At 38.0% G+C, this 16,056-nt stretch overlaps 1 pseudogene; it reads right to left on the minus strand.

Annotated features, from left to right (window-relative positions):
- The window catches only part of LOC103657490, a 64,890-nt pseudogene extending 50,642 nt beyond the window's left edge, over positions 1-14,248 (minus strand).
- Positions 14,249-16,056: the final 1,808 nt, after the last annotated feature.

The following is a 16,056-nucleotide window of genomic DNA, read 5'->3' on the forward strand; positions in this document are numbered from 1 at the left end:
ATTGTGTCTAATTTAACCATAACTATGTAAGTCTAACCCTCACAATAGCCTTATAAAATAGGTGTTACTATCTTTTTAAAAATAGACGAGAAAAATGATGGTTGAGAGAAGTTCAGTAGTTGTTGTGGCACAGAATTGTTGAAGTCAGCTTACAAAATGTAGCTCTGTCTGGAACAATCCAGCTTTTTCCCTCTGTGTGATACTACCTTTTATTTTGTAGGCCAAGGTTGAGCAACACCAACAAAGGAAGTCAAAAGGAAACTCATTAAGACCTTTAGGCATTGTGCTTCGTCAAGAAAGAGAACTAGGACTTATGGTTAGAAGAACTTGCGTTGTCCCACTGGTTAGCTAGGATCTTGAGCAGTCCACTTAGCTTTGTGCCGTATGTTTTCAAATCTGTTGAGATGCCTATTATAATTCCTACTACATAAGATTACAGTAGAATTAAATGAAATTATGTACGTGTAGAGAGCAAAATGGAGTCTCTCACGTCAACCAGGAGCCTGTGTCAAGCAATGACGCAAGCAGTTCAGGTCCTGCAGCAAGGAGATCTCGCCGGGACCCACGTCAGCTGACACCCAGAACTGATAGCAAGCAGAACCAGAGGAAGTCTGCAGAGACCCAAAACTGACTAACTCCCTTTAAAAAGGGAAGGATTTTGGCAGCAAACTGTCAGACTCGTCAGACATGACCCCTCTATGTCTGACCACTTAAAAAAGGCAACTGCGGCCGAAGGTTCAGCCCGTTGGATCTCCAGACAGAACCGAGATCCTTCACTGCTGGAACGTCAGAAGCTGTAAGTGCCCAGAGCCGACCCTGGACAGACCGAAGACTAATCTCAACTGTGCGCCCACAGACCGACTTCACGGCTGGTTTGTTCACTTCCTACACCCTTCTGTTATCTTGTTTGTTGTGTGGCTTGTTTTCTGTTTGCTGTGTAAGAAGCCAAGTTTAATCACATGGTGAATTGTCACTGAATTTGGAATCCTGAACCTGCTTTAGAATTGTGATTTAACTTTGCTTTATGATTGAATAAAGCTGACATTGTGAAGAGACACAACGTGAGTATGTCCCTTCGTAGTGTGCTCATGACAGGATGTGACCATTTTTATCATTACCACCGGGCACTTAATAGACACTGTAGGTTTTTGTTACCTGGATGAAATGACTAAACATAGTATGTAGACCTAAGCTTTGAATATTTCCTCATACTATCTTCTTATCCACTTAGAAAAGGTCTGAGCAGTATCTTCTAAAATACAGGCATTTCCTGCTCCTTTAAAATGATCTCTTAAACCTGATATGCCCCCGAGAGAAACACTCCCCTTCTTTTTAATTCTGACATCAGTATGGACACCTAGATGCTAATGCGATAAGTTTCTTTGAAATAAATATTTTAAATAGGATTTTACTGCTTTAATCAACTATTTTCCTGTTTCTCCGCTTTCTCATTTTGATCAGCAATGCAAGAAAACACCTAGATGGGGATGTCAAGTCTCATCCATCATCAAAAATGAAGTCAGAAATCTGAATGAGAATCTCGAGGCACTTCCAGTAAGTAAATCAGATGTGTTTTTTTTTTTAATCATGTTTCTGTGTTATTTTCTTTTCTAAGATGTTTCAAATATGATGCAGATATACTTCCAAAAAGACAAGAAAATAGTTAACTTTACTAAATTCAGAATGAGGTAGGAATCCTCAGACCCCTCAAGGCATTGTTCTCTTCTTGCTCAATTTTATTCAAAGCATTAATGAACAAAAGGAAGGCATTAGCAATGAAGTAACTCTATAGCATGTGGTTAAAAGAGAGGGGGATTCTTCAACTGAGTTTTAAGTGTGAAATCATGAAAATCTAGCTTTTGAACCTTTAGGATTCTAAAAGGGGAAGAGCGTTACAGTTCCTTTGTATTCTCATAAAAACTTTCCTGAATCTGATTATATTTTCTTATTACTGGCTAATAGTTCCGAGTAAATTAGCACAAATTTGGGTTTATTGTTTTTCTGCATATACATTAGAGGTAGTTGTAAAGCAGCTAAAAAATTACAAATTTTTAGTCAAGGAAATCTGTGTCGAGGCCCCAGTTCTGCCACTTACCGTATTATTTAAGCATGTTAAGCTTCAGTTACTACTAGCTGCACAGTTTGTCTACACAGCCTGTCGTCCTTCTACTAAGCCTTGTGCCTTGGAAGCTAGATATACCACAGTCTTAGAAATGGTGGAATTCTAGGTCTTCAAAATGCTCTTTTTGAAAATGAATATATATTGTGAAGTATTGTAGTTACCGATTGCACAAAAAATTGGGTTGCAGGTTTCCTACAAGTTAAATTCCTCCTATATGATTTCTATTCTTTGTCTCTTTTCCTTCAAGGAAAGCATAGGAAAGTAATTCTGTTTATTGAAATTCTAGCTGTTTGGTTTCTAAGAGTTCTGAGAAGGTTTCTAAGAAGTTCTGTGTGTGTGTGTGTGTGTGTGTGTGTGTGTGTGTGTGTGTTTGTATTATGAATTCTAAAGTAGTCAGTTTTGAATTAATCAGGCTGAAATTGGTTTACATTTTCCCTTTCCTACCAGTCAAATCTAAAGTCATCAGTAATGTTTTAAAGAATTATGTTGTTGCCACCTGACTACTGTGCTTCACTGAAAACAATTAAAAACAGAAATTAAACAGTATGGTTTACTAAAAATTTTCATCACTATGAACAATTTCTACCTATCTTTTTAAGAGGCTTTTATGTTTCTCTCAGGCACTATCCTATCATCGATTGTGGTGGAAATCAGAGGGTTATTATCAGTATACTAGACTAGCATAGCTACTTTTTCATGGTAAAGTGAGGTATGAATAATAAAGAAAATATGAGGAAACAACAGATTCAGTAAATTTTTTGACTCCGTAACCTTTATAACATAAATATTAAAATTTAAAGAACACATTTCTTATGTGTTCTTATGTTCTTTAAATTTTAAAAATTCAAATATGCCTCTGTGTGTGTGTGTGTGTGTGTGTGTGTGTGCAGACAGTCAGCTCATGATTTCAATCAAGGAGCAAGTCAATGAATGCGTGAGAGTTGACCAAAGAAACAGTGATCAGTATGTTTCACATTTGTGTGATTTATAGACTGAATATAGAATCCTCTCCCTGAGTAAAGTGCACATCTATCGTGCATTAGTTTTACTTTCTTTTCCTCATTCTTATCCTCATCACTGTGCCTTCCACCTGCCACTCTTCCTGCCTAGATAAGTTCATGGTTGGTTTTGAGAAATAGAAGTAGTCAGTCAAAAATCACAAAAGACCTGATGTGATGCTATCAGAGAAAATTAGTAGAAACAATATAAATCGGAATGAAATCTTCAAAAACTTTTTGTGTTGGCATTCTCAGACACACAATATATAAAATACTATATTTAATAAACTAAAAGATATAAATGAAGTGATAGAAAAAGTAAATAAAAAACAAGAGATGTTAAAAATGACCAAGCAGGGGCGCCTGGGTGGCTCAGTCGTTAAGCGTCTGCCTTCGGCTCAGGGCGTGATCCTGGAGTTCTGGGATCGAGCCCCACGTCAGGCTCTTCTGCTGGGAGCCTGCTTCTTCCTCTCCCACTCCCCCTGCTTGTGTTCCCTCTCTCACTGGCTGTCTCTCTCTCTGTCAAATGAATAAATAAAATCTTAAAAAAAAAATTTTTAAAAAAATGACCAAGCAGATTTTAGAAGGAATATAATAGAATTACTAGAAATAAAAATTAGTTGACATTAAAAATTCAGTGAATAGTTTTGAGAAAAGATTAGATAATGATGAAGAGAGTTCATAAAAGACACATTTGAAGAAATTAAAATGGGCACTGAACGACAAATAGGTGGAAAATTTAAAAGAGAAATTAAGACTCATGGAATATAGAATGAAAATGTCTGAATATATTTAATTATGTAGGAGAAAAGGGAGGTCAAATAGGGCAGAGGAAAACCCCAAGAGTTAATAACCAGGAGTTTCCTGAAATAGGTTTAAGACATGGGTGTACAAATTCAGGCAGCTCTCAAATTCCAAGCAAAATAAATAAACGTATTGTAAAATTATAGAACATTGAAAATGAAACAAAAAAGTTTAGGAGCAGCCAGGAAAAAAAAACAAAATAATTACCTTGAGGTAACAACTAGGTTGACATCGGCTTTTCACAACAATTGAAGTAGAAGTGGATAATAGTTTCAGTAAGATGAGAGACAACACTGCAGTTGTTAAACTGGAATTTGGTACACAGTGGAAGCGTTTATCAAGAGCAAGGCAAAATAAAGACAGTGACAAAAAAGAATGCAGCTTTTGTAACCAAAAGAGATTGATTTCAAGTATAAGGAAAATTATTCTAGTTGTATATATACAAGTACTTTGAAATAAACCTAACACAATATGAGCAAGAACTTTATGGGAAAAAAATTGTAAAACTCTACTACTAGACATTACCCCAAATCTAAATAAATGAGATAGGGAGACTCAATTTCGAAAGGCCAGTGGATCTATAGATGAATCTATAGTGCTGGTGTAAATTCAGCTATAGACTTAATGCAATCCCAACAAAAATTCCCACAGGTGCTCTGGTGGAATTTGATAAGCTGATCCATGTCTATAGAAATGAAAAACTCTCCAAAGGGCCAAAACACCCTGAAGAAGTATAGTGTGGAAATACTTGTATTACCAGCTTAAAAAAAAACTCATAATAAATTAGAGAATGTGGTACTGGTGCCACGCTAGATAAACAGGCCAATGTGTTTGATTGCAATGCCCTCAAAAAAAGATGCATACATACTATGGAAACCTAATATATAAGCTTAATTTTGGTCAAAGCTAGCAGAGCAGCTAAGTGGGGGGAAATAAAGGACTTAAAAATGATGTTGAAGCAATCAGAAACCCTACAAAAGTTTAAAGACTTCTATGTGAAAGGCAAAACTATAAAACCTTTGCAAGACAACATGGCAGGATATATTTATAACTCCCAGAGTAGTGAAAAATTACTTAAACAGGCCAAAACAAGCATATATTGTAAAGGAAATGAAAGATGAATTTCACATGATTAAAATTAAGAGCCTCTGTTCACCAACAAATGCTTTAAAACAAGGAGAAACATATTCTACAGAGGGAAGAAAAAATTTGCAGCACACAAAACCAATAAAGGATTATAATTCAACTCAACAGATTCTATGGCAAAAAGATAACCCAAAAGAAAAATGGGTCAAAGGCCTGCATTAACATTTTCACAAAAAAGGAAACATGAATGGCCCATGAACATATGAAATTATGCTCACCCTCATTAGGAATCATGAAAATGTCAGTGAAACCACAAGCAGAGACCATTTTGTACAGGCTTGTAATTTTAAGGTGAGGAGGTGGAGTGATGTGGCTTCTCACTCCACGTGAGAAAGATTGGAAGAGATTTGAGTGACTTTTGCACCTGCCTCAGGAGATATGGCCAAGAATGTTCAGGGCAAAAATATGGAGGCAGGTGAGAAGTCCAACACCAGTAAAACGAGCAAATACATGGTGGTACGCTCACATACTAGAGTACTGGAGAATCATGACTAATGAAGAATTAGAGCTATTAACCAAAATTAGTGACTCTCAGGAGGAACATAATGTTGTAAGGACAAGAGCAGGTTATAGAAAAATACGACTCTGTAATATTCAAAACCATATAAACTAAACAATATTATCTTAGGGGAATAAGACCTATGTGGTTAAACTTTAAAGAAGAGCAGGGGAGTGGCACACTCATAAGATTATGCTTGGCTCTGAGCAGGGAGTAAGTGGACTGGGGTTGGAGAGGACATGAGGGGGCCCTCCAATGTACCATCTTCTCACTTAAATTAGGTAGTGGGTACACAAATATTTGCCTCACTTGTCTTCATAATTCATATGTTTCTTATAAATATTCTTTTGTATCTAGTCAATATTTAATAAAAATAATGAAAACAAATTAAGACTAAAGCAGAAGCAGTTTTGAGATGGTTGAACGAATCTTGATTGTCACATGGGATGGATGTCCACAGATGTAATTTTCCCAGAGCTTGGCTCATGTATCCTGGGGTTGCTTTCTGTGTGAACTGCAGACTACTAGGCTCCTTCACCAAGTGATGGTTACTTCAGGCTCCTGGCTGAGGAGTCTCTGAGAGTTCTTAATCCCAACTTCAGTTATGAGATGGTCCATGGCATACTTGTTAGCAAGAAGTTGACTCTATACTGTCCCTGCTATTTTGACCCAGAGGAAGAGACACTTTGCACAAAATTTGTGTCTAAGTGTGTTGCTATGGGATCCGTATGTTTCCCAGGCATGTGGGACATTCACTGAGTCCTGGAGCTATCTCTGTGTCTTTCTGTCTTTGGGGTAGCAAGTACTCTCATCTTTCCAGCCAAGCAATTACAGTTACTTCAGAAGTTTATCTCTTTTTCTTCTAACCTAGGGGAAAAAAAAAAAAAATCCCAAACACACAAATAACAACGACATCAACAAAAAGCTACAGAGAACAAGTATTAAATGAAACAAAATAATCCTTAATCTTACTAATGAGGACAAACAGAGCCTGTTTCTACTAATTATATGTGAGGTTGTATTAAGAGCACTTGTCTGGGTGGCAGTCCTGGCTTTTGGTTTCTGCTGTGCCTCTAACCATAGCTGTCTAAAATTGTAAAAGCCACAACTTTCTTAATCGAAGTTTCTTGGCGTTTTGAGCATTTATTATCAACTCAACATTTTAAGTAACATATGTCTAATCCTTAAAATTATTCTGTAATGTAGGAATTATTATTCCTGATCTATAAATGAGCCAACAAAGGCTCAGGTTAGTTGTTTCAAAGTCAAGCAGCTTTAAATGGTAAAGTCAGAACTCGAGCCCATCCAGTTGGCTCCAATGTTAGACACGTCCCTTCCATTATATTCTCCTTCTTCTTGGGAGCCATGAAATAGAGGGCTTTGGGATAAATCATCACCCTCCACAGTTCCTTACAGCTCTAAATATTTATAGTGCATGCGCCTATCCTCATTTGACACTGTCTGGTTAACACCAATGTTGTAAATTGTTTCCACCTCATTGTGACTGGAAGGATTGAAGACAGCCATGCACACGCCAGAGCTTTTCCACTGGAGAACTCATTTTTCGGGCTGAGGTATCAACAACCAACCTAGCTGTCTTCAGCTACCTTTCAAAGGAGGTTAGAAGATATTTTTTCTCTCATTTGACTATTCTGAACTTGAAGAACCCAGAAGAAAGTCTAGTATTTCTAAATTAAGAAGGATTTGGTTTTGCCACATTTTTAGAGTGAAAGAAATAATCTGGGAGATAGGTTTTGGTCACAAAAGAGTTTTGATATCTCTGGGACATTTCAATATTTAATTGAGAAAAGTCAAAGCAACCCTTGAAATTAAGATTCCATTGTTGCGAATTTTATTCAGACGTCTTTTGCTTTGGAAAGTTAGGGTTTGCCAGGGGGAAGGGGAGACATTTTGATAGCTAATATAAGTGGGAGAAGCCCTTCTTAGGGTGCTATTTCATTCTCTCAGAATGGCAATTTGGTTATGGAGATTGTCCTACAGAAAAATTCTATTCATTTGATTTGTTTAAATTTCGGGGGAGGCATTGTATGCCCAGAAATGCTCTCTCTGATTTAGTTTTCTAATGGAAGGAAAGTAGGGCAACTGTACGTCTGTCTCAGAGGCTCAAGTAAAGAGTAATTAATTTCTTAAAAATATCATTCTTAAAAATGTATCTGCCTTTCTACTGAAACATAGATGTCTATTTATACTTCTATGGAGCAAGTAACAATCTGGAATGTAATGCAAGTAGTGGTTTGGAATTAAGAGTCCAGACTCCCACTCTCGTTCTGTGACCACAGGGGTCACCTCAACTCTCTGAGCCTCTTTTCGCATCTGTATCATGGATTCTCTTATGTCTACTTTTCCAAGGCTTGATTTAGAAAATGTTTGCAAAGTGTGAGAGCATGTGAGAAGCACCTTCCGACGGATTGTCGGTATTACCATTATTATTATCGCACTGCTGTTGTTATTGTTATTGAAACGCACCCTTTCTCTCAGGAACAGTGCTGCATGTTTTCATATTAACTGTAGGAAAGTGTTGAGCACATGGGCTGTGAAACTGCTCTGGTCTAGACATTTCTGAGAAAGGAGTTTAGACTCATCGTATGGCCTCATATTTTGCAAAGGATGTCAAGAATGTCAGGGGCGTGTGATTCAGCCACTCCTCCACTCTCCCACTGTGCGCTTTAATACTAGCATTTGCATTAATTCAAACAGAGGGATCTGCAGGGTTTTCTTTTCTGCTGACTTCACTGCAGTAGCGGGGTGAAGCCCCTTTTTGTAGTCTATGTGTAGACATTTGTGTAGTCATTTTTCTTTTGAATTGGACTAAAGCAGTAAAAGATCATTATAAGAATTTCAGGTTCTGTCTGTAACCTACTCTGTCATTGTACTTCTCCAAATAATTTATATTTTTATCATAAAAAAGAACAGATTTTTAATCATGTTCTCTAAGAAAATGAGAGACAGACATATTTGAAAGAGAAGAGGCATAGAAGATTTTGTACCTGTATAGTTACACACATATTTTATATATGTAAAACACTTTATGATACCTTAAATATCTTGGAGAACAGTCATCCTAAAAATAATGCTGGCCTTTTAACTGAAATATAGTAAAAAAGGGAAAGAAGTATTTACTAATGACTATATTCCAGGATAAGCAACGTACCGTGGGGTAATGGGTACAGCAGTAGTATAGTGAGAAAAACAAAAAGAAATGAAATCCCACTCAATTCCGTTTGATCCAACAAGCGTATTCTACATGGCTACAGAGAATATGGAAATGTAATACATGCTTTCCGGGTGGTTCCAGTCAAGAAAGAGGAGACAAAATTGTAAAGCAGTGAGTTGATCTATGGGTGGTAGTGTCAATCACAGGAAGACTGTGATAAGTCATCACAACAGGGAGAAGGAAGTGGTAGACACTGTAGGGTGGTGGAGGAAAGAAGAGGTTCAACTTGATTGAAGTGTGGCTATTTGACTGGTGGCATAGGAGGACCACTGAAGCATATTAAGAACTTAAACTTTCTGGGCTTCAACTCAGTCATGTATAAAATGAAGGAGTTCACCTGAATGAGATCTAAGGTCACTTTTAGCTTTAAAATATTGTTCTGTGAAATAGGAGAGGCTGGGTGAGCAGGTAGTGGCTAATTTAATTCTCCATGAGAGTTGATTAGCTCAGTTTTCATCTCTTTTTCTTAGAATTCCAATGTAAATTTCTTAGCCCCATTTTATTAATTTGTATACAAGTCTCAAAAACCAAATTAAGATTGAAAACATTTTAATTCAAAGTCTTTACAATAGAATCCATGTGGGAAAATGCAAATAGCCTGATTTTTGAAGTCAGGTAAACCCTATGTTTAGATCCTAGTTCTCCTGTTTACTGGGGGGAAGTCAGAACATCTTGATGTGGGGTCCCTGGACTGGCAGCATCACCAGGGAACTTGAATCATATAATTTCTCAGGCCCCAGCCCAGCTTCCTAAACAGAGACACTCTGGGCAGAGCCTGGCAATCTATTTCCAACAAGCCCACATGGTAATATTGGTGTACCCTAGTATTTGAGAACTGCTTATGTATGATATGGAATTGATCATTTCCTTTCCCGTGTAAGAATGAGAATAACAATTTATACCGTGGTTGTCAGGCTTTAATAACATAGTATACATTACTTGGCACATCATGGGTCCTCAATAGATTATATTTATTATCTTTATTATCAACAGATTAGATTATATTTATTATCTTTATTATCAACAGATTAGATTTATTATCTCACTAACATTACACTAACCATTGTTATTTCCAGGAAGAACTGAGGATTATACCTAGGTTTAGTGCTCCTTTGCACTGCTTACAAACTTAAATCTAAGTTTGGTGAAGCAAGTGACATTGTCCAGAAGTCCTGTCTAGAAAACACAGTATAGCAGGTGATTGTTTAGTCTTTCATGCTTTAGTGTGGAGCACAGAGAATGTCTGGTATTCACGAATCCGTTTAGCTTGTCACCCTTTACTGTGGGGGCAGAGGAAAGCACTTGAGATAGTGTGCCCTGGGGACAGGGCTCGGTGTCATCATTTGCTGTGACTACGCAAATCCTGGGACTTTAATGAACCTGTTTTCTCACCTGTACAACTGGAGGAGCCATAGTGTCTCCCCACTAGGTAGTTGTGATAATCCGATGAAATACAAATTGGTTAAAGCCCTTTGTAAAACACACATTGGCTAACACATCCAAGTTCAAGTTCGACAGAGTGAGATCATCATTCATTCATCGCGTTTAACAAATATTTATTGAACACCTAGAACATGGAAGACATTGTGCCCGAAAATACTGCGCGGAAACAAACAGAACCTGCCCTTCAGTTGAGTCATGGCATAAATATTTGTGACTTTTTCATTCATGAAGCTAGTGAGTAGTCTCTGTAGAAAATTGATTTGTTCCAGGAGTGCTTTACTCTTGGGAAAGCTGAACGTTAAAAGGCTCCAGATTCGATGAAGGTGGCATGAAATGACGATTCATAAACATAATTTGGAACAGACTTTTCAAGAAAGCAATTGATCAGTACATATTCAAGGTCATTTGAATTATATAACCTTTGACCTATTAATTTCATTTCTATGATTCCCAGAAGTTATCCTAAGGAAAACTATCCCAGAAGCTATAACAAAGATTTATATAAAAGTGCTTATTTTTCTATTTGCAATAGTGAAAAATTGGAAATAATGGCTAACAACAAAGGAATAATAAAGTTGTGACTGAACTCGAGGGTATTGCTGCCTGGGGTGCATTAAGTTGAATATAATCCGAGTGTTGAAAACAAAGTAAGTTTGTTACTTGTTACAAGGAAGGAGTCAGGAAGATGTCTCTCAAAGCACTGTCTCCTGCAACACAGACTTCAGAGCCCCTTTATACTGCTAGCTGGCAACGTGTTGGTCAGTTATTCTTACAATTGTGAAGTGGTCACAAGAACTTAGTAAAACTTTTGTAATCTTTCAAGCATGACTTAAAAGGGGTTTGCTTAACTCTGCAATTTCCCAAGAACGTTTATGATTTTCTTGGTTCCCCAACATCTGCTCTGTTGAGCAACTTGGTGGGCTTCCCAGGAACAGGGCCGTTCTTAAGGACTGGGGATGCGGAAAAGCAAACATGCTGGGAGTGGTTTAGTTTTCATTTCTCACTGCAGTTCCTGAAGACCTTATCCCTGACTAACAAAGTGAGTCATGTTCACAGGCATGATGGAATACCACGTTTATTTAATATTTAATAAAGGCGCTAAAATACCCACAATGGAATATTACCTGCAAAATAAAATCATGATAGATATGTTCAGAATGATTCCAATGAAAGAATATATGTTCAAAGAACAAAGACTTTAAGGAAAGGGACTAAAAGTTAGTCCTTGGAAAAATGGCAAAGAAATGGACCAAAATAGGTCCTTTGATAAGTTATTTCATACTTCACTGAATTTTATAAATTTTCTAAATTGAACATATTTTTCTTTTATAATCAAAATTTCCCTGCACATACCTCCCTTTCATAGGATGTATGAGAAAAGCATGATTCCTTGCCTTACCTTGCTAGTTTTTAAAAGGAGCAATCAGGAACTGCTAAAGAGATGTGAGTATTACATCTCTTATATGTAAGTATGAAAAGTGTTCAGATATGATCATGTAAATGGGGGATATCTTTTTTAGTTTAGCAATTGAGTCAGTAACTCAGAGAAACAGTTACCTGTTTTGATAAATGTCATTTGTATTTTTTGTAAATGCAGCAGTACCACTCACAGGTGAGTTTCAGGTAAAGTAATCCTTTCTGAGCCTGGAATTCACCTAACCAGTTTAATGCCTCTCTACCCTCCCTGTGATTTCCTGGTATTGCAGCGTTACTGGATGGGAGAGTGTGTTAGCAGGAATATGTGCAAGATCCTTGGGCAGCCCTTCAAGAAGATTATTTAGGCACAGAAGGGTAGAATAATGACACATTTTAACACAGTGACTCAACTTATACACATTAATTCTCCTAGACTTTGAGGTGGGCGTAGTGAAAGCTCACTTGCAAAGAAGTACTAAAAGTTACAAAAATTTTTAAAGAAGTGATTTTTAATCAAAACAGTATAACTTAGCAAAATCAAACCAGTAAACCAGGCATCTTTCTGTGTTTGCTGAGGTTCGTCTGATGTTAACTCTTGAAATACTTATTTTTAGGCAATGGAGCATAGTGGAGTAACCATAGTTTTGAGTCAGAAAAGATTCTGTTTTGAATCTTATCTTTCTCACTTTAGATCTTTGACAAGTCATTTATTCTTGTATGTCAATTTATCATGAATAAAATGGGAATATTAGGGGTGCGTGGGTGGCACAGCGGTTAAGCGTCTGCCTTCGGCTAGGGCGTGATCCTGGCGTTATGGGATCGAGCCCCACATCAGGCTCTTCCGCTATGAGCCTGCTTCTTCCTCTCCCACTCCCCCTGCTTGTGTTCCCTCTCTCTCTGGCTGTCTCTATCTCTGTCGAATAAATAAATAAAATCTTTAAAAAGAAAAATTTAAAAAAATGGGAATATTAATGCCTGTCTTACAGAGTAATTTTGAGAATAAACTGTTAATTAAGAGTATACATGCTAAGTGCCTTGCTCAGTGTAGCACATTTTAGTTACCAAGCATGTTATAACTGTTACTGTTTTACGTTTATTGTAAGAAAAACTCTCATATATATTGCTTTTCTATCTTCTGGAGGTTGGTAAATATTTGCATCATTATAATGAGAGCCAAGACACCAACTCAAGGCACAACTAATAAATAGCAAGGGTATCTTTTCTGCATGTTTTCTCTGTTCTGTGTTATCTCAGTTTATGTTGCTCTATAAATTTGAAATGCCCAATTTACTTATCCCCCTTCCCCCAAAATGCCACTCTGTATATTCTTCCCACAGCTCATGATTTTTATTATCTGTATCCTGTAGAAAACATTAGCCAGAGGAAAAGAAAACCAAGACCTCCAGTAAACCTTTGGTACCTATGACACGGATTTTGAAAATATCTCAGCAGTTTCTGCTTTTTCTAGCATCTCACTGTTCTTCCCAGTACATCATTTATGAACACACACACACACGCATGCATATATATAATATTTTCAGCTGTCACTTAGGGGAGCATGAAGCTGGAAATATGAGTCTCAGGATGAATTCAAGTAAACAACTTGCCCACAAATTGTTCCAGGAACTAATTTATCTCTATTTGGAAACTCTATTTGGAATCTATGTACAGGGTCTTGGATGCATTTGAAAAGAGAGCAGTCTAAAGCACTTACCCCTTGAAATAAAAAAAAGGTAGACAAATATATTCGTTTGTTTTAAATCCATGTTCATATCTCTCTGGTGAAGTCATCTGGTTCATTCTTTGCCCTTTTATACTGACAAAAAGCTCTGCTCGGGAAGCTGGGATGGGGTTTGGTTGCAGCAATGAGCTCTGGGTATGTCGAGGATGAGGAACAGGACCCATCTTCATGCTGATAACGAGACTGTGATTTTCACTTGAGGCCATTGCTTTGGGTCCCACCTGTGTGTGAAACTGACTCAGATGTTCACCTTGATCCAAAGCCTTGGCTAAAAAAGAGAAGCACTGGCCTTTTGACCAAGCACAGGTGATGAAAATTTCATCTTTTTCTGTTTCTCAAAGGCCGCAGTTATTTTGTGATGTTGGAAGCTGGTTTTCTTTTTCTGACCTCTTTGCCAGAGTTGGGGTACTTTATTTTATCACTAAGCACCTAGGACAATAATGATGGCAGTAACATTCACAGCAAATTTTACAGGTTCCAAATTGCTTTTGCAGATGGGTCGTAGTAGTGGTTGTAGTCATTTCCCCACAGTGCCCATTCAGGAGCATGGTGTGATTTGCATTTCAAATTTGGTTGGAAGTTTAGGCCCCTGACAAATGGAAAGGCCCTGACACAATGGAAAGTTACTCGTCCAAAGAAAGGCTGGCTTTTGTGTTGGTGGTTTCATTTTTGCTCTTGTTGTTACAGGAATTGAAGTAAAGCTGGCTAGGGCCTCCCAGCTTTCAGCTCTCAGGTTTTGGGCCCCCGTGTGGATCTCCACGATACACTCACACACGTGATCATGCTCCAGACTTCTTGTTGGTGCAAAGTGCTGCACAGTCTCCACAAAGCCGCACGAGATCATGCACGGTCTTCATAGGCTCCTTCCTTCCCTGTGCTTCTTTTATCTGACGTACTGCTTCCCTTTTGCTTTCATAATGCCTCTTGCATCCTTCCCCTCTTTCATTCATCTCATTGCCATCTGCATAGCCCAGGCTGCTTCCTTTGTGCTCCTGCTACAGAGCACGTGCCCAGATGGACTGAGCCGCTGAAGAGATGGGGCCTGATGCATTGCTCAGACACACTGGTCCTTGACCCTAGGATGTAAATTCTTCCCAGAAGCCAGGAAAATTTCAATTTCCCATCACGAAAGGCTCAAATCTGCTGTTAACTACAAAGTGGCCCTTCCTCCGTCTCCTCCTTCCTCTCCTCCTTCCCTCCCTCTCACTCTCTCTCTTCCTTTGTCTGTCTTTCACATAACCTCTTGCCTCCCCTCTCCCACTTTCTCTCTGTGTCAAGCACTCTCCTTAGCCAGCTGCTGCTCCCTTGTCTACTTGAGACCTGCTAGAGCTGATAGGGCCCTGGCAAATTGCCTAAATTTATCCCTGTGGATTTCTGAACTCTCTTCATTTCTGTTGTTTTCCAGAGTTGCAAAGCCATTCACTTGCACTCTTTCCTGTGCCTCGTGCTGGTGGAATATTTCCTGCTCTGCTTGCTGCTTTCTACTGTGGTAGCTGCCAGGAGTGTTTTGAGTGGCAGGACTGTGAGAGGAACAATAGGAATCTGGCTTTTATAAAAAAATGTTTTTTGAAGTCTTCCCTTCAGTGCTATTGGCCAGCTGCCTAATCAATGAGACAAGACTTTTTTCTTTCTTTCTTTCTTTTTGGTCTGGGCCATATTTATAGAAATAGCCATCCATAGTGGGGCTCTGTAAAGAACCTTTAGAAAGTTGGCTGAATTTCAGTCATATAAATCACTATATCATAGTTTTATTCTATTTTGGTTTATTGTAATTAATCCATTTTGTCTCAGAAACAATCTCTCACTTTTTTTTCAACAATGAAGGGTAAGGAGTTCACGTAATCTGGAAAGAGGAATAAATCAGCTCCTGGAGCTCAAATGTAATGTGCTGTGCTGCTTACCATGGAGAGATTTCCATCACGAGCTGGCGAGGTCACACCAGGACTTCTTCTCAGTAGCTGTACCTGGAAGGCAGCCCTTGGTATCTCTGTTGGGAAAGTAAAGGTTAAGAAGACAACCCATGATACCCTGGCCAGTCTATTCTGATTTGGGGCTCTTATGAGACTGAGGGTAATAACTGGCCAAATTTGGGATATGTATTTGCCCTCATGGAACAAATAAATCGCATTCACTTTGTGTCAGGTGAATACTGGCTTCACTGCTACTCGCTATAGGTCTGCAAACCTGGTTGAGTGAAGTAACCTCCATGAGTTTTATTTTCCTCACTATGCAGGAGGCGGCAGTGGTGGTGGTATGACAGCGAAGGCTGCCATGACAGCATAACAGTTGTAGAATCACGTGAGATTTGGTTCGAAAGTACTTGATAATGCTTTATCTACGCTACATATATAGCATTATATTATTAAACTGTTTAAATATATTCATTCTTATTTAATAAGATTTCTAGCAATCATAGAGTTTGGTTGTAGAGCATAATTATTTCATGTTTTTTTAAGCTTTAGTGAGTTTTTAGTTCTGCTTTAACCTGAGAGGTTTTTTGTTTTGTTTTGTTTTTTTTATTTTTTTTATTTTTAAATTTTTTTTATAATAATTTTTTATTATGTTATGTTAGTCACCGTACAGTATATCCTTAGTTTTTTTATAATATTTTTTTATTATGTTAGTCACCATACAGTACATCCCTGGTTTTTG

This window comes from Ursus maritimus, unplaced genomic scaffold (assembly GCF_017311325.1).
Source record: "Ursus maritimus isolate PB19 unplaced genomic scaffold, ASM1731132v1 scaffold_29, whole genome shotgun sequence".
Lineage (NCBI taxonomy): Eukaryota > Metazoa > Chordata > Mammalia > Carnivora > Ursidae > Ursus > Ursus maritimus.